Genomic DNA, 23,461 nt, shown 5'->3' with positions numbered 1-23,461 from the left:
CCCTGCAGCTACAGCCACTTTCTCTGCCCCTTTGGACCTTAAAACTCCTCCAGAGTCGTCCACAACCGTACCCTTCACTTCCTCAGCGTCCATTCACCACCTGCGTAGCTTTTACTAAGGTCACTGAAGACCTCCGTCTTGCCAAGCCCAGAGGTCGCTTAGCCTGAGCAACTTTCAGCCAGCGGCTCAGCTTTATTTGACATCGTTGACTGCTCACTTCCCAGAGCACCCGATCTTTTAAAGGCCGTTCACATATCAAAACTCCTCTCATTTGTATCTCCAACTTCTCTTCTGGTCACCCTAACAACTCCTTGACCTCTTCACTCAGTTATCTACACAAAATCTCAAGCCTCATGTGCCCAAAATAGAACTCTGAACCTCCCCCAGCCACAAACCGTTCTTCTGCACCTTCTTCCAACCGTGCTAGTTCCGTTCCATCCAGCCCTTGCCCAGACTCCAAATGCTAAAAGTCACTCCTAATCCCTGTTTCTACTTTCACCTCCCAGCCATGATTCTATACCCAGACTATGTCTGGAATCTAATCTTTGCAATGTCTCCCTTCCTCTCTCCTGGATTCCCAACAACTATAACTTCTTCTTTCACCCCTTCCCTCCTGTACAGGACTCAGATCCTGTTATCCAAGATGCTGTTCCAGTGACTGCCCATGGCAATCAGAAAGAGACTCAGATTCTTGAATTGACCTACTGTGACTTTGCCTTGCTGGTCTCTGACCTCTGGCATGTTTATGTTAGGAAAGCTGGTCCCCTAGGTCCGTGTAAGGTAAATTTTAACCATACATTAGAATCAATGAATAATTAAATGTAAAAGGCCTGGGACTCAACCTGGATCTATTAACCCAGACAATGTGTGGGAATGGACCAAGGGTGTGCATCTGACAGCTCCCCACATATTGGAATGAATTACGTGTGGGTGTTCCCTTCCTATCATTCACTCAGAACACCTGCCAACCTTCCAGAAATGGAAGTTTCTCAGTTCCCTCTGCTCAGGGTTTCCCCATCCTTTCTGCCTCCCTGTTGACATACAGCCCATTACTCTACTTCCTCATAACTTACATTATTACCTGAGATTAATTTGCTTAATTTCTTATAGGTCGACGATCTTCCCTTACAAGAATCGAAGAGGGTGATGACAGGGTGTATGTTCTTTTCTTCTATATTCCTAATAACCTTCCCATTGGCCAGAACTCCATGCCAGGACCCACCAACTTGCTAAGGAGGCTGGGAAATTTTAGCTAGCTGTGTTCCCAGGAAAAGAGGACATGGTTTGGGTGGCCGTTCTGCAACTTTGCCACAGAGTCAGGAAAAGGCATGACATTTCGGGTATCCAGGGAAAGGACTTCTACTCCAGATTCCCCAGAGGAAGTGGTACAAAGAGACTTGAGGGTGAATGAGCCTTCCCCAGGCAAAGGAGGTGCTGAGGAAGGACGAGTTTCAGAAAGGTGGCTTCTTGTAGTTGCTGCAGTATTTGAGGATCTGGAAGTGAACCTCTGGCATGTTCCAGAAGCTGGAATGATTCCAGGGAGACTGGGGGTCCTGGGGGAATTACCACCAGAGAGCAGCATTGAAGACAATCAAGGCCGGGGTGCCTCATGACCCATAAGACCCTTGCACTTTTCTCCTGAGATCATTTGGGGGAGGAAAGAGACGTGTGATCTGATTAGTGTATTGGAACATTCATTTGGCTAAAGTGTGGAAGCAGGGACAGGGAGACAGGTGGGCAAGACTTAAGGCCCTGGAGACTGGTGACAAATTACAGCCATCCGGGAGAGAGATACGTGATACAATTTTTAAAGGCCAGAAAGAAAGAAGCACACCCCATGCCTATCTCTTTGACGGATTATTCAGTGTAATTAATTTTTGAAAATTGGATTAGCTGGTTGATGATTTCTTAGAGTGCCAGCCGAGGGATCTGGGGCCCCGAGTGGGTCACACGTGAGCTTTGGGAAGCCGTGGTGCTCTGCAAAGCCTTCCATGTCCTCTGGCACATGCAGGGATGCTTTAGCTGGGAGATGACAAAAACCAAAATTCCAGCGGGGCTGAGTGCAAAGGGCAGTCTATTATTTCACAGAACGGAGCCCTGGGACGGGTAAGGGCCACGGAGACCGTCTTCCAAGGCTTCACTCTGCAGTCTGGCTTCACAGAGAAGCTCTGCGGTTGTGTTCCCTTCTGCCCGATTTCTGGTCAGCACCCCACCTCTGCCCATGTACCAGCTGACCAGCAAGTTCCTGGGAACGCCAAGGGCACACAACTTCAGGTCTCCGAACATGCTGGACATGGAGCTGCAAGATCCCTGCTCTGCTCTTCCTGATTCACAGTCATTGGAGGCAGCTGCCCCGGCCAACCATCGCCTGCTTCAGGGAGCGTCCTCTTCCTCTTCTGACCAGGTTGATGCTTCCTTGGTACTCTCCAGCACCTGGAGCATACCTGTCACACTCTATTAAAATCGTTGACATTTTACCTACTTGTCCCATAAACCTGGACCTCCTTTAGTCTTTCCATATCTCTTTATAGCAATGCCAAAGGCCTGGGAAATAGTGGGCACTTAGGAAGTCTACCCCGACCCCATAGATGTCTGCCCTACTTAACATTTTTCCTGATTTGAGAGGAATTTGGGGTCCAGGCCACACTGTCACCTTATTTACTATGAGCAGTACAGCAATAGTGACCAGACAACAGCACACGCTTTTCATATTAGCCTGATGCCAGGAACTGTGCTGGGACCTCAAGAGACCCTGTCATCAGCCCCATCACAAGGCATCCATCACTTATCCACATTAGGGTCAGGAGCTGGAGCAGCCCACCAGCACCACCCAGCAACAGATCGTCCATGGTGGAGCTGGAACACAGACAGGTACACTGGTCACTCAGAGCCCAGAGGGACAGCCATCCCTCTGGTCTAGACCCCAGTCCTGCAGCTCACCTCCACACTCACTTTTCACTCCTGAAGCAGTCGACCTCACCTGGCTCAGAGTCCTCCCCGGCTCCAGTGCTGTCCCCAGACACAAGCTGCACAGAGTGGGATGCTCCTTAAGTCTGCCTCCCAGGTTCCCCTGGGGTAAGCCATCCTGACCCCGTTCTCCACTCCTTCACATGCTAGAATCCTGGAATCACCTGTCCTCAGGTACTGGCTCCTCACAGAATGCCCACCCCGAGACCACAGGGGAATTTCGTGTGTGTGTGTGTGTGTGTGTGTGTGTGTGATTTAACCACTGAACCACATCCCCAGTCCCCCGTTTTAAAATATATATGTTATTTAGAGACAGGGTCTCACTGAGTTGCTTAGGGCCTCACTAAGTTGCTAAGGCTGGCTTTGAACTCAGGATCCTCCTGTCTCAGCCTCCCACCAAGCCTCTGAGGTTACAGGCATGTGCCACGCGCTGTCTGGGAAATTTCATTTTTAGAAGAGAAAACTTACACTGATCTTAAAAAGCACAATTGTAATTCTATAACTGGTAAGACTATTGATGGTATTTGTTTACAATAGATAGACTTTAAGGATTTTGGTGAAGTTTTGGTGTTTCATTGGGGAAATACTTCGCCTTGGTCAACAGTGCTTCAGATGCAGCAGTCTCTGACATTTTATGATGTTCTAAGTCCACTGCCGACTTCGCTTCCTCAGCCTCCAGCAGAAGAATAGGACAGGAAGCTGAGGTGCAGCCTATTCTCAAGTGCTGAGTAGAAATGAGACTCCAAGGGGTGAGGAGACACTGATGAGCAATCAGGACAGAAACATGGAACGACGCATATTCTACAGAAATCTGGTACATTCGCCATCATTTTGTTGGAGTCCCACTTTAATGGCAGATAGCATCGAATGAATATAATCCAATATTTGGTTTGCATTCAGAAATCCAGGTCTTTCCTAACAGGGCACAAAGGAACACTGTGTGCTGGCTAGCTGCTCAGTGATGCTTGTGGCAGGAAGAAAAAGTCATCTTAATGACGACTTTTTTTTTTTTTTTCAAAATGAAAACAGATCAAATAAATTCTCTTACTTGAAAAAAATGCAGGATTTTGTCAGTTTCACTCTTTGCTCTTCTTCTATTACCTTGCTCTCCCTCGGCGTCCAGAAAACAAGTGATAAATACTTGCTGAGTGAAAAAGCAAGGACTGTTTGCCTCTGGAAGAATGTTCTGCCCTCACCAGGAATTCAGTGTTGGAGATCCAGGCAGGTCCAGACCCTGCTCACCCTGGGTGGACAGGTGTCCCCAGGTGGAAGCCATACGTTTTAGGAAGTGAGATGGGCGTCGATCAGTTCCCTCCTGTGTGGCTCTAATATCCATTACTGTTTGCGTGACTCTGTGGCTCTGCACCCAAGGAGCCTCTGCAGAGCAGGCGTGGGTAGCACACAGGGGCTGGGAAAGGGCTGGGAAGGCCTCTCTCTGGATTTTTTTTTTTTTAATCTTCTCCAAGTTTCTGAGCAATCTATGCAGAAATAATTCTAGGGTCAGGAACATGGAGAGATGTGGGTCAGAGAATTCAAACCGTGTCTCAAGTTGAGTAAGTTCTGATGTACGTACAGCATGGCAACCATAGTTAATCATACTGTATTTTTGCTTGAAATGTCATAGGGGAGCAGATTTTAAGTGCCCCCCCCCCACCCAGACACACACACATATGCACAAATGGTACCTGTGGATGGCATTAAGATGGAGGTCATTCTGCAGCGTGTACTAATGTCAAGTCGCCATGTGGCACACCTTTGCAGAAGACGATCTTTCTTGTACCCCTACCTCCACAAAGCTGAAAAAATAAACAGAACGAATTGTAATGTGCCAGTTTTCACTGCTGGGCAAACAAAAGCGGCATTGGAGCCCAGCAATGTGGTCATGCCGCCCGCTCCCCCTCGCCCAGCTCCGTGCTGGGGCTACCATCGTCAATGGCCTCCTTGTTGCCCATCTCGGCCCCCGTGGGGTTACTAGGGGGCTCTCTCCACTCAATGGACTCTCTCTCTGCCATTGTCTCCTGATATCAGTTCATAGGCTCAGGATATAGACTGCATTACAATTAGTCATAATGTCCAGCAGGCCCTGAAACTTATTTGCCACACAGAGTTTATTGGCCTTTGTGACGGGGACAAAGGGAGGCTTGTTGGAAGCTGGACACAAAAGACAAACACAATGTATGGATTTCTGAATAACACAAAGGCAGGGAATAATAGCCGCTGCACAAATGGCTGTGCTGTGGACCCACTGGAGGGCCCTGCCCCCAGCCCGCTGCAGCACTCCATGCGCTTGCCTGGCCTGTGCTTCAAGAGTTTTCTGGCGGGAGGTGACCCCCGGAGCAGGCAGGTAGCCCAGAGTCAGAAGGCTCCTTCAGCTGAGAGGAATTTTTCTGGGAGGAGAGTGCTTATGCAGTCCTCCTGTGAGTTCTGCACGGAGATGAAGGTGCATTCAGCGGTTCCACAAGAGGCAACACTTTCAGATGAATGCCTGAGCGTGTGCAAGCGTGTGAGTGTGAGTGTGTGAGAGGGCACATGAGTGTGCCTGAGCTTCTGGGCATCTGAGCGCATGGGTGTGCATGCATGCATTGTGACTCTGCAGGTGAGGGTGTGTGTGTGTATTTGCACATGTAACTGTAAGCATGTTGGAACGGGGGAGTGTGTGAGTGTACGTGCGTGTGAGAGTGTGCAGTGGAGGTGCACAGGAGGGTGATCATGTGAGAGTGTGGGGACCGTATCTGTGCGCGTGCATGTGTGAGTGTCGACTGGGTGTGTGGATCTGCATCTGTGTATCTGAGTGTGCAAGGGAGTGTGTGAAGGGGGTTCCCTGGTTGTTTGAACATGTGAGCATGTGTTGGTGTGCACGCACCTGTGATCATGTGTACTCACACATCGAGGGATCGGCGCTGGTTCTCTTAAGGTTGGTGAACCATCTGCGGGGCCTGTTAGCCTGCAGGCCGATAGTTCCCTCTGTGACGGCCCGACGGCTGAATCCCAGGGTTCTGGCAGGACCCCAGGAAGGGTCTGCTGACCAAGGTGGCTTTGGTGACTGTGATGAACTCTGATTCATGATGTGACCTAGTAAATTCCCGGTCCCAGGGGACATGGCTTCACCTCCCATCAGTCTGCCCCAACTTTTTCCTTCCCCTGCACCTTCCATGTACATTGCACACCGATCTTACAGGAGTGTCCGTGGAGGAGGAGCATGATGGAGCAGACTGGGCCCAGCTGTGCTCTGTTGGTCTACCTGCCCACCGGCCCCCAGCAACAATCCGCTTCCCTCTCCCTCTTCCCTCCCCCTCTTCCCCCTCCCCCTCTTCCCCCCCTTCTTTTCTCCTTCTCCTTTGATCACCCTCTGAATGCAGATATGAGGCACCCCCATGTGAGGCCGTGGGCAGCTTTACTGTCCTCTTCGGGCACAGCAACTTACCACCTGGCTCCTGGTGACACTGCCCCCAACAGCTGCAGATGTTGTACGAAGCTCTTCCTGCGTGAGCAGTTTTGCTTATGATAGCCGAAGTCCTTGGTTTTGGGGATCGGGCATGTCCCTGAGACTGGAGGCCGGGTTTGGGAAACACCGGTTTCCACGGAGCATCCTGCACATCCAGAGGTGCTGCCACCCTCTTCCTTGCTCACTCCACTCTGGCTTTAGGTCATTCCTCACACTTTGTGTAAGTTTCTCAGAGTGGCTGGTGCTCAGGAGGTGCGGACCCCTGGCTAGACACCTGGCACTCACGGGCCGCACCACAGTGCACAAGTCCACCCACTGGCCTGTCTATTGATTCATTCCTTCATCCACTCGGTCAACGTGCAAGTGTTTTAATTATCTACTCATGCACCAGGCTCTGTTCTCAACTCAGGGTACACAGAAAAGACTTAGATGAAAACCCTTCCCTGGGAAGCGTACATCCGAAAGGAGAGACGACCATAAAACACAGGAGAAGCAGTGGGTCCTGAGTGGAAGTCACTTTCCCTCTGAGCCTTGGTTTCCTCTCTGCAGAACTGGGACTGTCGTGAGGGCTCCCCCTCTGCCCAGGGGAGGTTTGAAACGTGGCAGCTACTGTTGCTTTCATTTAAAGGCATCCTTCATATCTGCACAGCCTTGCAAGTTGAACTTCTGTGGATGGAAAACTGAGTCATTAAGTCACTAACCTCCTAAGCTCCGGGAGTGGGTTTCGGCCTTTGTATGTTTCCATTCATCCCACGGACTCCTGGCTCTGCCATTCACCAGCAGCATAGGATGGAGCTCTCCTCTTAATCTTTCCTTCTCTCATTACTCGGGGGTGAGACATGAGATACCATTTATAAAACACGGAGGGCAGCCGTGAGTCCAGGCCATTAGGATGCTCACACAGCGGAAGTGAGAAACGGGTTTTGGAAGTCCACACACTCGGCTCCGGCTGCCAGCCCTCCCTGCAGTCCTTGTGGCTCTGGGTGGCTTTGTCCATGCTACCGCAGGCTCCTCATCTTTAAAACTGAAATAGCAGCTGGGCACGTGGTGCCCCAAGGTGATCCCAAGGACTCTGGAGGCCGAGGCAGGAGGATAGCAAGTTTGAGGCCAGCCTGGGCAACTTAGCAGGACCCTGTTTCAAAATAAGAACTTAAAAGAACCAGGGATGTCACTGAGTGGTACAGCGCCCCAGGGGTCAAGCTCCAGTACCAAACTGAAATGATGCTTATCTTTTACGAGGGTCAGGATAGAACAATAATGTATCTATTAGCACACAGTAGGCAGTCAAATGTAGATTCTCTCTTCACTCCCCACTTAATTCCTGTCAGAATGAATGAAATAAAAAATGGAGTAGTATACTTTTTAAATTTCAGTGAGAAAAAACTCACCTAAATCTGTCTTCAGTTTTTCTCACGCTTTTTTCATAATTTCCATACTTTATTTCAGGTGGATTTAAAAAAATATTCAGTCCAGCTTTTAAGTCAAGGAATAATAAACCATAGCCACAGATCCAACCAAGCCCACAACCCATTTTTATCCATTTCATGAGCTAATCATAACTTTCACTTTTTAAATGGCTAGGAAAAATGTCAAAGGACACTAATATTTTGTAACATGAAAAAGTTACATAAAATTCAAATTTCAGTTCATGTGTTGTCTGTGGCCGCCTTCAGGACAAACAGCAGACCTGCCCAATGATTGTGACAGAGGCCTATGACCCACAGAGCCAAAAATATTTAATTTACAGTTCTTGAAGCTCACCACTCTGATCCAGTTTATCAATTTAATCTTTTATTCTGTTATTTTTTCTAGTTATTCCTTTCACTAACTGAAGGGCTTTTCCTCCCAGAACTCAAAATTTTAACAGTAGAGTTGTCCTTATATTAATGTTATAGTCCACTTAATCATTCGAGAGACACTAGATTCACTAAACTTCCCCATTTCTATTAAGTCTGTTTCCGCGTATACCACCTCTTCTGCTTCAATTTTTACCCCTCCTTTCCAAGGACCAGATTCCCTTGATTAGCCGGATCCATGTGTAATTAAGATAGTTGGGAGATGAGACTCAATAGTGTTTCCCACAGGCCATTTGAGAACCCCTGACCATCTGTTGATGGAGGCATATCCGGAAAACAAGTGCTTCCTCTTGGGTATGTTGGCAAGAAGACGGGGTTGGGTCTGAGATTACCTTGTCTTCCTGCAGGAGAAGAGGCAACCTCCCCATAATGCCCAGGCCTCCTAAGTCACTTGGGGCCATTTGTGTCTCCCTTTCCTTCTCCTAGCTCTGGAAGTCTCATTATTTTTTAGCCCTCTAGACCCTGGGTCCTAAAGGAAAGGTATATTTATGTCAACACAGGGATTCACAAAATATGTGTAATTTTATGGAAGAGATCGAATAGCTGGTAACAACCCTGTAAAGGAATCCATATCCCATCTCTAAATAAACACAAATGTTAAGAATCGTCATCACAAAATGGAAAGGGATCTTGTGGGAAAGAGTGCCCGTGAACTGAAAGCGTCTCATTGGATGTCTTGTTCAGCTGCATGCGGTGAGTGGCTTAGAGTCAAGAGCAATGTCCCCCTTTTCCCTGCATCACAAGAGCCCAATCAGTTCACCAAAGAAAACTAACCCAATAGACCAGAAGTCGCTCTCATAATATCATTACAAGTCCGCAACACGCCAGAAATGGTTCCTTGACTTCTGCATACCTGTTCTCCTTTGCTCCATATTAAGCCAACATGAAAGTGGTGAGAATTATTCATGAAGACGCCGAGGCTCACGAGGAGGATGTCCGACCCAGGCCTGCTGGACAACCCTGAGGTGAACCAGATAAGAAGACTCCACCCGCAGGACTTCTTATCCAACACAACTTCAGGCACTTACAAATGCCTTATCTTCCCTGGCTTCGAAACCAGGGCAAATTGAACCCAGAGGAATTGGGCTTCCTGCTGGTGTCCAAGTAGCAACAGGGAAAGCCAATCAGACCCAGCGCTTTGGTCCTGGACCCGCATGTTAATCCCCAAACGCTCCTTCTTCCCCATAATGAGAGTCACCTTCCCTTTAATTAAAATTCCCTTGCAAATGTAGACATTCCACATTTACTAATAATTACTCAGAGAAGATTTTTTAGCAATCAGCACCACGTAAATATCCGTACCTCTTCAAAGACCATAACAGTTGCTGTGTGCTCTCTGCCTCTGATTTATTATTCATATACCACTGCAGATAGACAGAGCTCTTTGTGGCAATTAACATGGGCCTTCCAGTCTCCTCCTGCGGAACGAGGCTGGAGACAAGCATTACTGCTTCGATCACAATTACTATTAATTGGAGAGCTCTCCCTCCTCTATAAAATATGTACTACCCGAAAGTGCGATGAACTGCCCAAGGAGTCTGAACCGCATGTCGAGAGATGTATGGTTGGGGCTCCGGATTTAACAAGTCATTTACCCTGCAATTACTGGGGGGAATCCTCTTAATGGGGCTGAGGACATGCTCTGAACAGCGGGGGCTCAGGCTCCAGGCTCATGTGACTTTCTCATGATAAAATGAACCACAGGCTGACAGCAAATGGCCCAATATGTCTCACTGGTGTTTTTATTTTTAATACAGTCGGAGAATTAGCAGGGATTCCTTGTTACATGAGCTCCCTTGCTCTGGTTCAGAAGACTTAGGCATTCTATCAATTCCTCATTTATTTATTTTTCTAAGTCCTGGAACTGCTACATGTCAGACGTTATCCTTAAGTCCAGAGCCTGGGATCCCGAGGTGAATGCAACCTAGGCCCAGCCCTGCAGAAGCTGAGGTCTCATGGGAACGATGCTGGGTCACAGAGTGAAGGAGACATCCTGTGAAGACAGGCAGCCACAGAAGCAACGAGGAGGAGGAACCACCATCTGCCTGCAGAACCTGAACCTTGAACTGCTAGAGGGAAGGTAGGGATTGTTCAAGGGAAAAGTATCAGTGAGGGAAATTCAGGTGAGGAGGTGGCAGGTTCAGAGTTGGAATTGTCAGAGAGTTCACGTGGGGTGGTGGAGTTGGTCTGTGTGTGGAGAGTGTGGTTCACAGGCTGGTTCCTTCAATACAGCCACAGCCCAGAGGATTTCCTTCTGTAATCCACGTTGACTTTGAGGACCTGGTTTCCATGGTTCCATGTACCTCTTCTATCAAATGCAGAACATTTCTATGTGAACCATCTCTGCTGCCTCCTCCATGACCAAAACAAGGAGCTCCCAGGTGAGATCTGAAAACACCATCTTGCCTCCAAGACATGCGTGGCTGGGCTCACTCCAGGGGCAGCAAGGCAGCACAAATGCTCCCGGCCAGATGCCTAAGCCATCATGAGAAGGCTCAGTGGAACAACAGGGACCCTCCTCTCCTCGAGAGACTCTGAGGTTCAGATTCTAACTTCACTTCTTACTGATGGTGTGAGTTTGAGCAAGAGAACTCATCTCTCTGAGTCTCAATTTCCACAGGTGAAAGGTGAGCGGATGTTCATTACCTCCTCATCATTCTGTGACACATGGCAGGACTGGAGGGTCCGAGAGGCCTGTCTACCGACAGCACACCTAAGATGGCAGAAACTCTTACCAGTGACTTGTGTCAAAGTTCCTTCATCCTGACTGCCACTGGACTCACTTCAGGGTCATCAAAAATGACATGTGCCTGGGCCCCCCTGCAGAAGTGGTGATTTATTAGTTTGGGGTGCAATGAAGAGGTCACAGGCAGGTGTGGCAACCACAGCTTTAAGGAGAACATTTAAAACACAGATTCAAACATTTTTCACATCCCACGTTGTTGTTACATTGTATTTCTTTTAAAGGCATTTCTAAGACATCTTCCCTTTTTTATTGAATACGATAAGAAAAAGCATCATCAAGGTACATTTCCAAGTCCCTAAGGGTCTAACAGAGCCGACCTGCACTATCTCAAGAAGAAGACATGGAGCCCTAGTACAGGCAGGGCTTAGGCCCTCTGTCACAAGCAAGATGTGACATTATGAACAAAGGTTTTGAGTTTTTCCAGATCCCCTGGTGTTCAGGCATTGCTGTAGCCTGAATTCCTGGGTCCCCCTTCCCCAATATTCCTATGTCGAAACGTAAGCTGCAGTGAGATGGGATCAATGCCCTTGTAAAAGGGAGGTGTTCAGGTGTCCACCATCCAGCACTCAGGACCGTGCCTTCCCCTGCCTCTCACCACCCAGCCAGCTGAGGACCCGGCCCTCCTCCAACTCCGCCATCAACACTCTCAGATGAGTAGAAAAAAGCCAAGAAGGAATCCAGGCTGTATCTATGGGGTGGACCAAGAATGCTTAGAAATCCCATTGTTATGCATTCTGACTATTTTACCTCCAGATTTTCTATAATGAAAAAGCATTGTTTCAGAATTTCAAAGATCAATAGCCAGCTTTCCCTTTGCCATAGTCTTTTCCATACCTGATGTTCATCTCGCTTCTGGCCCTCTCCTCTCTTAATTGATTCTTCATAATGGTGTTCATTTCATATCGTCCTGTGGTCTGCCAAAGTTTATGAGTGGAAACTTTTATTGGATATTTTTTGCATCACATTTGGGTTCTCTGGTCTGCTGCCCTCACTCCCTGAGTGGCCTCAGGCACATCGCCAGACCCTCAGTTCAGTGTCTTCTTGGGTAAAACAATAAGGCTTTTCATGGCTCCAGACCCACAGCAAACATTTAAAAACTTCTTTTGGAGTGCTTGATGCTATAAAAGAAGTTGTGCACTTTTAATTCAGATAGGGACTTTTGAAAAACACAAAGCTTTTATGCAGATTCAGACAGGATGTCTCAAGTAGGCACAAGGGGTAAAGCCAAAGCCACCTGGTAGAGACCTTCTTCCTACCTCACCGAGAGCACTGCCAGTCATCTTCAACCTGAAAACCCAAATGAAGTCAAACAATATGAAAGGAAGTCAAATAGAAATGAAGCAAAGAAAAGCAAAACAAAACCCAGAAGCAAATGGTTTACTTCCTGATAATAATAAAAAGAAAAGGAAAGCGGATCCAGCAGATTCCTGTGCCTTAATCCTAAGTAGGGGACTTGAGAGCAGGACAGAGATGGCAGGAGGGCTTGCTTCTTTCTTTGACTGTCAACTGTCCCCTTTAGAAGACAGCAGCTCTTCCACCCTGTCAGCAGCCTTCAAGCCCTTCTCACCTTTAATAGGATTGAACAAGCCACTCTGCCGTCCCACTTCTGACCTGCAGGATTCCTGTCTCAGGGGACACCGCCCATGGCCTGGTAACACAAAATGCCTCTTGGCACTCTCCTCAGGACGCATCTGAGTTGCCCCTGACAGTATAATTTGCATACATCACCAGGCTTCTCCATCCACACCCATCCATGCCACAGGCCCTAGAGTCTGCACTGGGCTTGCTGCAGCCTGGGTCCTCCTGGCTTGCAGCAGGCCTTGTAAATAAAGCCTGCTCCCTGGGAGCTAATTGTGCCAAGTGCCTGAGATTAAAAATGACAGGGTACATTTAAATGCAAATTTGCTGTTGAAGAGCAAGTCTTCACTAGTGCAAGTTTACCGCCCATCGTCTGCACTGCCTGCGGTAAGGCCAGGGTCCCCACCCAACCAAATGCAGACGAGGCAATGTGCAAGAGTCCAAGTGGACAAAGACCTAATGAAAGCTGGGGCGGGGTGCTCGCCACCTGAAGGAATCCTCGGCCATGATGACCTGGGCTCTGTTCAGACCCTGATCTTTTCCCAAGTCAGTAGGCGCACAGACACACACATGCTAACATGTCAAGCAACGCCAGACACGCCTGAGCTCACCCCGCCCCACATGCACACAAGCACGTGACACAGCCACACCAGGAGCACATCTGCACACTTGTGCCTGTAAACTCGGGCGTGCAGTGCTCCCACGAGCAGCGGCGGGGGGCGCAGTTGAGGAATCCGCAGTTGTGGGCTCCGGCGCTCAGCCGCGTGGGCTCCAGGGTGGACTCTCCTAAGCTGTGACAGTGGGCAAGTCATTAAATGAGAATGACGGCCATCCTCACCCTCTGTACTCAGGCTGAACAAGAAAAAGAGCAGAAAGTGCTTGGCTCTGCAAGGCGCTCACCCAAGACTCAAGTTTTGTCGTCATTGTCACTGTCACCAGCCTCATTGTCCATCTACTTCCCCTGCCAATGCCAGGGGAGAGCAAGATTCCCGGCCATTTGTCCCAGTGCCCCTTCCTACCTGGAAAGCTCCTCCTTGTGCAGATGGTGACCAATGGGAACTGCAAACGGCCCAGACGGGGAACTCCTGAAGACTGGGCCACACTTCTATCCAGATACCCAGCATAAACACGCAGCGACACAACCACTCTCCAAAGGAAAAGAGACTTGGCCTTGGCCTTGTCACTTAGCTTACCAGTTCCACAGCTTCTGTACAAGCACCCAGGGTTTGGGGGACAACCCCCTACTACCCAAACACTCTGAGGTCACCTTCATAGCTGAACGTGAAAAATTCAGAAGCAAGAAGACCCGGCCTCAGTCCTCAGCGGGGGCACATTCAAGTGAGGGAGGCTCATTTGCAAACAGCCCATGGTGGCGGGGTGGGGGTCACTTGCAGTGAAACCCAGTGGAGTCACTGGTACCCAATGGGGAGGGAGCGTGCGCAAGGAAGGCTTTACAGAGAGCGAGATTCTAGCTGGGTTTGACAAATTGGATCTTCAAGGGTGAGGTCTGGGAGGTGTCCCTGGTGCAGGGAGTAGCACGTGCAGAGTCCAGGGCAAGTTCCTGGGAGTGGCTGAGGCTCGGGGCTCGCACAGTGCTGCGGCTCATCATGAAACTGGGAGGGCTGGCCAGGAGACTCCTGTCCTTTCACTCCTCATGCTCAGGTTTATGGAGTTGCAGGTGAAGGGAAAGTGACCTTCAGCACTGCCCAGGGTGCCTTCACCACAACCCTGGTCACCTTATCCTCCAAATGCAAGAAGCTTTCCCCCGAGTCCTCCTGAGGCCCTTCTGCACGTGCCTTGACCCAGCTGCGAATGGAACCTATGAACTGCAGAGAAGCCTCAGAGAACACCCCGCAGCCCAGGGCCTGCAGAACAATGCCAAGAGCCAGGTCATTTGCGAATGGCCGATTGCTACAGGGGAGAAAGGCCTGATTTTTCTCGCTGCCTTTTGTTATGATCATTATTATTTTAAAAACATTTGAAAATGCAGGAGCACCTTCTCGGTGTCAGCAATAATCCAGTTCTTCTCTCCTGAATGCCAGCTGCTGGCGTCACCAGGAGGGACGGCCTGCTTCCAGGGCAGCTGGGGGCTTGCTCCACCAGGGAGCAGAGGACAGGCCTTCTCCTACAATCGTCGCCTTCACAATTGTGAATTCAAATAACCCAGTTACATAACGCGGCACTTGTGACAGCCCATTGTTCCGCCAGCCCTCTCGGCTTGTGCTCCTTCCTCTGCGCACCAGACTTGGGGTGTCCCCCGTGCAGGGACCGTGCGCCACTCTGTACTCTTTCTTCTCCCCTCAAGTGAAATGGATCTTTGCATTCACCGGTTATTTTTCAAATATTCCATTTCCCTCCTCCGCAGCAGGCCATGATGTTTTCTAACTTGCTAAAATTAAGACTAGGCATGGGGCCGGGGCTGTAGAAATCAGGGCTTGCCCTACGGTTCTGCAAATGTTAAGGGGTGCAGGACACCCCAGAGTTGGTAGTCAGATTGCAAGGGAGACTCAATTATCATCTGGGTGTGGGTGGAACCTCTCCTTCCCTCCCTGTAATAGTGAGTTTTATGACATCAGGTTGCACCCAGCTCTAATTTAAAACTTCAGTTGCTGTCATGCACCAGGCTGCTCTCTTACCTTAAAAATCTCCTCATTTTTTGTCAAATGACAAAACTGTTTTCTCTGAAGAAGCACAACAGAATTAAAAAAAAAAAAAAAAAATAGTAAGCCATAAACATGTTGTCCCAGTGTCTTTTAAAGATTTTTAAAAGAAGGGAGTAACACACACTCAGTTAAGACAGGAGCAGGTTTGTAGATTCTACCCTGGACTCTTTGGCTAGATTTGAAATAAACAACTGTGCAGGAGGCAGTGGTTGAAGTCTGGCTTTGTCTACCTGGGGCTGCTGGCTAAACCGTTCTGATTGAACCCACAGTCCTGTTGTTTGGGACCCTCTGAGAGGGATCCACTTCCAGAGTTAGTAGTTTGAAAGACCAAATTATTGGCAGAGGTCCCAACATCTGCAGGGGCATCTCAGAGTGAGCCACGTGGCCACTCTGGCCTCTGAGCAGAGTCCGCAGCTGGTTGTCCAAATATTTCCTTTCAGATCTGATCCTGCATCCCAGGGCCCTGCGTGGGAATCATCCTCCAGGGTTCCAGATGCAGGAATATGTGCCAATCTGACCCAATATGAAACATGGCCTGAGTTGCAAAACCTGAGCGCTGTGCGAATGGTCCTGTCTCCTCTTGCAGGAGTTTATTCATTCATTAAACCACTTCGGTAGAGATCACACGTGCAGATAGCACTGACTGATATCACTGTGCTGGGCTAGGAAGCAAAGACTTTATGAGTATTATATCATTTAATCTTCCCAACAACCCTGTTATTATACCAATTTTATGGACATAGACACTGAGGCCCAGAGAGACTGATAGGAAAAAAAAAAAAAAAAACTAGATCCAAACAAGTCCTAAGGGAGGAAATTGGACTTTGAATCAGGGAAGCCTTGTGCCAGACACTGTGGTTGAAAGCAGAAAACTCTGCACCTTATCTGTTCTTTCTCTCAGGAGACATATTTTGATCACCTTTCGTGTCTACTTGTTTGAGGGAAAAGCAGATCCTTAGATTTCATGGAAAAGATACAGTGCAACATTTGAATCAGGGGTGTTCATAAAGGTCCCTGAATAGAGGCTGCATGACTGGGTAACAAGTCACCACAAACTGAGTGGCTTTAAAGGACACACAGCTATTGTCCACAGCTTCTGGGTGGCTGGCCAGGCTCTCTGCTCAGGGCCTTGCAAGGCCAAGATCAAGGTGCTGCCAGCTGGGCTCTTAGCTCACAGTCCTGGTGAGGAACATGCTTCCAAGTTTCAGGGGGTGTTCGCTGGATATGGCTCCTTGCTGCCAGAGTACTGAGGGCTGCTCCCTCCAGACTGCCAGCTGGGGCCACTCTCAGCGCAGAGAGATCCCCCTTCAGTCCTCATCACATGGCCATCTCCATCTTCAAAGCCAGAAATGGCACATGGAGTCTCTGTCCTTAGTCTCCCTGACGGTCCTCTGCCACCACCAGGACTCACCTGATTGGATCCTATCCTCTGCCACCACCAGGACTCACCTGATTGGATCCTATCCTACCCAACTGGATCACCTCCATCCTGTCTTGGGACTTCAGTGACATCTGAGAAATCCACTCAAAGCAGTAAGTGCTTTAAGGTCATATTAAATATTCAGGGGATGGGAATCCTAGGGGGTTATCACTGGGGTTCTCTCTGCCACAGAGACATTAGGCTAGGGCCCTGGGCATCGGAGCCAGGAGTGGGCAGGAGTGGAAGCCTCCTGCTGCCTCTTCCCTGGCCTTCCTCCTGCCAGCAGCTGGATTCTTATCTACTACTGGGCCTCCATTTCCCTGTTTGTGAAAATAGGAGGAAAATTATTCAGATTCTCATAGGGACGTTGAGAGAGTTAAATTGAGATAATGCTTGTAAAAGGGTTTTACACGGTGCCTGGCATGTAATAGCTGTTCAACAAACATTGGTTTTTATCATTACTGCTATTATCTATGATTAATTATGTGATTAGAGGTGACATTATTCATACTAATAAAAATGTAAAAGTAAATGGCTTTAAAAGGGGTGATTCTTGAGATAATTATAACCAGAAGAGAGGAGCGAGGAGACTCCTAATAAAAAGATAGGATAAGGAGATGGAACTAATTTATTCAGTACACCCTGTATACATGTGCAGAATTATCATATTGCACCCCATAAATATGGACAATTAAGGCAATAACTTTTAGGTTTTAAAAGAGCTTCTCTGGGATTTGCATTCAGTCCCAACTGCCGCCCAGCTTTACCCCAGCTGCCATCCCTCCAGGGGGCAGTGTGTCCCTCACAAGAAAGCCTCAGAGCAGCTGCATGTAGGAAACTTCTCGTTCACCGAGAAACTCAGGGGTCAAGGCCCTACTAAGTATTTCACAGACCGAGACTGCTATCCCTGACCTTGTGCAGTGAGGACTGGCAGTATTAGCCGCCTTTACAGATAAGGAAACCGAGGCTGGGGAGGCCCTGCAGCTGGCGAGAGGCAGGGAGGCAAAACCACTGAGTGTTCTGTGCTTCCGGCTCTGAGGACTTCCTCCCCGGGGCTCCTCCAGCTGCTGGCTCTCCCCGAGTGAGCTGAGGCGGCTCAGCTTCTGCACACAGTCCGTCCACCGCCTGGGCCAGCTCCTGCTTCCAAATGGCCTGGGACCACCTACAAGGAACATTCTAATTCAGGTGGCCCGGGGTGGGGCGCAGCACTCTTTGTTTCCAACGAGGGCCCTGGAGGCCAATCTGTGGATCGTGTATCAAGTCTCCAGTGGGTCATGAGCTCCCCGTGACCCAGATCGTGGCTGTGATTTCTGCAGCCTTGATGGTCTCCTCCATGAAGCGGCTTTATCATATCTTGCCCATGGTTGAAACTGGCACTTGAAAATTAATGTAAGTAAATGAGAGCCTTTCCTCTCCTGTTTCCTAATTCCCTCCTGGCATTTTTAAACACACACACACGCACGCACACACACACACACGCACACACACACACAGACACACACACATACAGAGCTAAAACCTTCTCTTTTATTTGAGCTGTTTCTCTCCTATTACCTCCAGCATCTCTAATTTCTCACAAACTCTTTGTGGCCATTTCTCCCTGCCCTTTTTCATTTAAAGTTCACTTTTTAAAGTTGATCCTCAGCCTATCTGGCAGCATTGGGCTGCACAAGAAGGTCATACCAGAGGCTAAACACGAGGCTGAAGGCCCTGCTCGCTCTTTCTTTGGGGAGGCTTCTTGGTCGCTGGCCTTCCTCCTTTGGCCTCTGGTTCTGGGGGCCAATCTACCTTCTGTGTCTCTATTTTGTCTCCCTCTGACTCTATTCTTATTCCCCTTAGATCACGATTTGTCACTTTTAAGTTTTATTTCTGATGATACAGAGCAAAGACGGTGTCTCATCTTGTCTCATTAGCAGGGATTTTAGAAAGTGCCCCGTGGACCACCGTTCTCTGAGTCAGGTTGCATTTTGAAGTTGCTGATATGGATTAAAATAGTGACAAGACAAGGTCTCATAATGAAACCGAGCGTGCTGCCAGCTGGGAACGGAGTGTGGTGGATCGTTTAGTAATCAAGCGGCACACCCGACTCCCCACCACGCCCCTTCTGTACTTTCTAACAGTCTCATCTCAGACCCAGGAGCAAAGCCACTGGAGGAAGCACTTGGTAAGTTCTCCCACCTCCCAGCTGGAGTCCGACTGGGGATGGAATCTGTTGAGTCAGGAGGATCACGGCTTCTCCTCAATATCAATCTTTCCAGAACTTTCCATGGCATGACCATTGCTCTGGTTGTTGCCTCTGATTCCCAGGCAGGTCAACTGAATGCCGCCCCTCGGAGGCTGGAGCAGGCTGTGGCTGCAGCCTGTTCTCCTGCATTCCACCCTGGGTGTTCTTCTTCCTGTTGCTGGAACTGGACCTCAATCCCATTCCCCAGAGCCAGGGAGAAGTCACCACCACGGCCATTGTCGGCTGGCTGGGGAAAGGACAGGAGCCCACGTGAAGGGGTGCCACTGACTTCACTTCCCATCCTGAGTCCTGAGGAAGCTGCTGCCAGTTCACCCTCAGATCCCACCTGCCAAGGAAAGCTTTGCAGTTGTGCCCCATGGGCCCCAAGAGTCTGCCGCCCAAATAAAATGATCCTGGAACTGTTCGCTACTCCAGTTCTCGAGGGTGAGTCTTCTCTCTGGTCACTTTGCCCTGCAAACAGAACCCAGGTCAATACATTTTACATAAAAGACCGGGCCTAGCAGTCTAGGCCTCTGACACACAGGGCAATAGGAACGGGCACCTTCGGGCCGCACCCCAGGCCTCCTCAATCGCAATCTGCATTTTCGTAAGACCCCGGGTGAATTCCTATGCACATTAGAGTTTAAGAGTCACTAAACTGGAGATCATCAAGTTGTCCGTGTCTAAACAACAGAACAACTCTTTCAACAAATAAAATCTTACCCAGGCTTCCAGCAGATAAGAACAGATGATCTGGCTGGAGTCGGGATGAGCAGTTTACAACCCAGGACCCCTCAGAGGTACACTTGAAAACCACTGAACTCTTCCTCTATATCTGAGAAAACAGGCTCAGGGGAGTCAGGCAACTCCCCCCAGTCACAGAGCAAACTGGTGGAAGGACAGCCTTTCCAGGATCAGGAGGCTCGGCTTCCTGAGCTGGTGTCACTTACTGGACCAAAAATAGGAACAGACTTAAGTAAGTGGAGGGGACAGCTTTCACCAACCTCACCTGTTTTAAAGTCTCTTTCTCACCAGTCTTGATAAAATTCATTTCTGCCCTTGACTTAAGACTGAGGCTTTCCAAGTGCTTTTACAAATCACTTCAGGAAGCCTTACTTGACTAGAGGAGTTTTGATGTGACGTTACTGGAAATGCTGCTGTCCTTTGCCTGGTTACAATAATATCACCATGAGTACCGAGCTGCCCCAAAGGGATAAAAGTCAGCATACCATGGAGGTAGCTGCACACCCATGTTTGTCACAGTGCAATTCACAACAGCCAAGTTGTGGAATCAGCCGAGGTGCCCATCAATGCATGAATGGATAAGAAAAAGTGGTATACACACATGATGGATTATTATTCAACCATGAAGAAGAATCCAATCTTGTCATCTGCAGGAAAATGGTGGACTGGAAGAGCATCATGTTAAGCTAAAAACATCAGACTCGGAAGAACACATATTGTGTGTTTTCCCTTATAAGTGAAGACAGAAAATAACAATAAAGGATGCCATGGAAGAAGGACGAGCTCTAGAGAAGGGGAGGCGGCAGGAGAAGGGGGACCAAAGTGCATTTTAAAAACACCTCTGAATACGCCACCATGAAATCCGTTATTCTGCATAATTAATATGCATTAAACTGAGATTAGCCGGAATGTAGCTCAGTGGCAAAGCACTTGCCTAGCATGCACAAGGCCCTGGGTTTGAGCCTCAGCACTGAAAATAAAAAAAAGAAAGAAAGAAAAAGAAAAAGCTAGAGCATGCAGTGGAGTCTCCTGGGCCATTGGCATGTTGGTCCAGCTGCTGGGACGCCTGTCGCCTCTTCAGTTCATTTCTGATTCACGCATTCGCCATTCGTAGCGTGAAGCCGGGTGTCAGAGATGGTAGCAGAAATGAGCCAGGGAAGGAAATGGGGTGGCGGTGGGGGGAACTGGAGTTGAAGGCTCTGAGCAACTTCCAGGAGGTGCAGGGTGGGTGGAGGTCACAGTTACCTTGGTGAACAAAGAGGTTCAAAGAGAGACGAAGAACTCCCATTTCCATGAAGAGGAATTCTGGCCTTCCACCGCCATCTTTGTTTTTGACTTTCAAACCCGTCTATTGTTTCTTCTGGGAAACTGACTCTGGCCATAAGACGCACGTGTCAGGGAAGAAGTGAGCAACATGCTCCCTGGCTCTCCGGGACCAGGGCAAACTCCTTGGTAATGTGAGTGTTCTCTTTATTTATACATTCCTTCAGGGAAATGCCAGATTATTCACATTTTCCTGAAATATCTGTTAGGCATCTTAATTTCTCTCACTGTTTTTTCTTTTTCTTTGGAGATTTTTGTTATTGTCCTGTTGCTCCCTGGATTTTCCGAAGAACTCGAAAATAAAACAAAACAAAATAAAAAGGGAAAAAATTCTACTTCCAGACAAAAATCGAAATTTTCCATGACACAGATGGTCTGACTTAAGGAAAGTTTTTACAGCCATCTCCTTAAACAATGTATTTACGTTTTCCCCATGTGGAACAAAGGTAAAGGGGAAAATAGCTCACAACACAGACCCTCAGGTGCAGAACGACGTTGAAATCACCCTGCTTGGCACAGGTGAGGGCAGAGAGCCCAGGACTGGAGAATGAACGTGACAGCCAGGAGACCCAGTGTGACGTATGCACAGTGTGTTGACCAAGGGCTAAGTGCTAGGTTACACGGAGAGGGCGAAGGACTCTGGGGAGAGGCATCCCGCGTCCTGATCGCAGCTGCAACCTTGGTGAGGTCGACTTGAAAAATCTCAGAAGAGCAGCCTCCTTTTCTCTCCACGAGAACCCACGTGGATCCTGACAACCCCCAACCACTCCCCTCCCTCACCTGCGGTCACCAGCACCCTGTGCTCATGGTTCCGTCGGGGGTGACGAGAGTGTCCCCAGTCCTGCCTGCCTTTGCCTCCCGCCCTGGCATCCAGCAGGCCTGTCTCGGCCCTTTCATGCCCCCTGACTCCTGGTCAATTAGTTGGAATTGAGGCGGAATCAGATCTCTGACTTGTAATAGAGTCGGCCCTCTGGTCCTCGGGGGCCGACGTAAGCTGATTCAACGCCTCGGGGAAATCCATCCTTCTGAGTTTAGGTCTGGACATTTAGACTCCTCCTGATTTCTTTCTCCTTCCATCTTAGGTTATTGCCCAGAATCTGTGGGCTCTCAAGAGAAACAGAACTACCTTAGAACCTAGTATCTCCGGGTTCTAGACTGGAGAAACTTGGGCAAGTTCCGATGGTCCAGCGGTCATCTACCACATGAAGTAAAAATGAACTTGAAATACTGCTCTAGTGTGGGTGCTAAACCAAAGGCCCCTTGCTAAAGGCTCAGGCCCCCAGAGAGTACTCTTGGAAGGAGGGAAGACTTAGGAAGTGGAATCTCGTGGGGGAAGAAGTGACATTCTGGGATTACTGAGGCTAGGTCACAAAAATTTGCAGCTTCTGCCTGAGACTCTTGAAACACCTTCATGAGATTCTCCCCTTCAGAAGCCAGCTGCTGAACTATGAGAAGTCCAAGTTTCTCTGAGATGGCACACGAATATTCCACACCCAACAGGTCCAACCTGGCCCCCATCCCACCAGCAGCAGCACTTCCAGTTACGTGAGAAAGACACTTTGGTTGTCAGTCCGGCCAAGCCTTCAAGTATCTAGATTCAGGTCTCCAGTCTGGTCAACAGCAGATTGAAACTACAGGCAAAATTGGCCCAGCTGAGTGCAGTCATTCAGATCTGGGAGATGTTTTCATCAATTTGTTTTTTGCCTCTGGGTTTTGGGATATTTTGTCACAGCAGCAGAACACACTATGACTCTTCTCTATCTACCTACAGTCCATTGTGTCTTTTTAAATTAATTAATTTAACTTTTTTACAGACTGCATTTTGATTCATTGCACACAAACGGGGTGCACCGTTTCATTTCTATGGTTGTGTACCATGTAGATTCATACCATTGGTGTAATCATACATGCCCATAGGGTGACGATGTCTGTCTCATTCCACCATCTTTCATACCCCTCTCATTTCCCTAATTCCTTCTTATTCTTTAGCCCCCTTTCTGAAAACCTGGCTCAGCTTCTCAGAAGGCCTCCTTTATGTGCTCACAGGAACTTGTACTTTTCCTTCATAGCACTTCTAATAATTTGTAAGTTATTCTATTTAGTTATTGCATGATAACTTATGATTGTCCCTCTGCTACTCCATGCTCAATATCAATATATTCTCATGTATTTTGCTCACAGTAATACTCCCAGAAGAGAGGACAGATGCCGGCACATAGTAGGTACCCAATAAACACTTGTTGAAGATAGGAGTGAGAATTAACGGGCTGACTTCAGGCAGAAGACTGGTTGTCCAGGTGAGAGACTCTGATAATAGACACGGTTCCAAACACCATCGCGCCAGTGGCCTATCTGATCAGAGCTTTTATCAAGAAGGCATATAAGTTAAAAGATCAAGTGTCCAGGGCAGGTGCTGCCCAGAAGCATCAAGAGACAATGGTTTTGTGAAGGTCTCAGAGGACCAGGAGCCCCTAAATAGACCTGTGCGCTAAAGG

General features: G+C 48.6%; 2 long non-coding RNA genes across 3 annotated transcripts; one reads left to right on the top strand and one right to left on the bottom strand.

Moving 5' to 3' along the window:
- Positions 1 to 10,051: 10,051 nt before the first annotated feature.
- Positions 10,052 to 19,233, bottom strand: LOC306648851. The gene is made up of 3 exons (XR_013760511.1): positions 19,194 to 19,233; positions 11,849 to 12,132; positions 10,052 to 11,156 (listed from the first exon to the last, which is right to left on the bottom strand). It is a non-coding gene; the product is annotated as an uncharacterized lncRNA (long non-coding RNA).
- Positions 16,682 to 22,293, top strand: LOC306648849. 2 transcript variants are annotated; one of them, XR_013760507.1, is made up of 3 exons: positions 16,682 to 16,788; positions 18,589 to 18,839; positions 22,049 to 22,293. It is a non-coding gene; the product is annotated as an uncharacterized lncRNA (long non-coding RNA). The 2 variants fall into 2 exon arrangements; XR_013760508.1 differs by lacking the exon at positions 16,682 to 16,788 and adding an exon at positions 17,929 to 18,064.
- Positions 22,294 to 23,461: the final 1,168 nt, after the last annotated feature.

The sequence above is a fragment of the Sciurus vulgaris genome, assembly GCF_902686455.1.
Source record: "Sciurus vulgaris genome assembly, chromosome: 17".
Taxonomy (NCBI): Eukaryota; Metazoa; Chordata; class Mammalia; order Rodentia; family Sciuridae; genus Sciurus; species Sciurus vulgaris.
The sequence above is the reverse complement of the archived record's forward strand: the minus strand, read 5'-3'. Positions and strand labels throughout refer to the sequence as shown.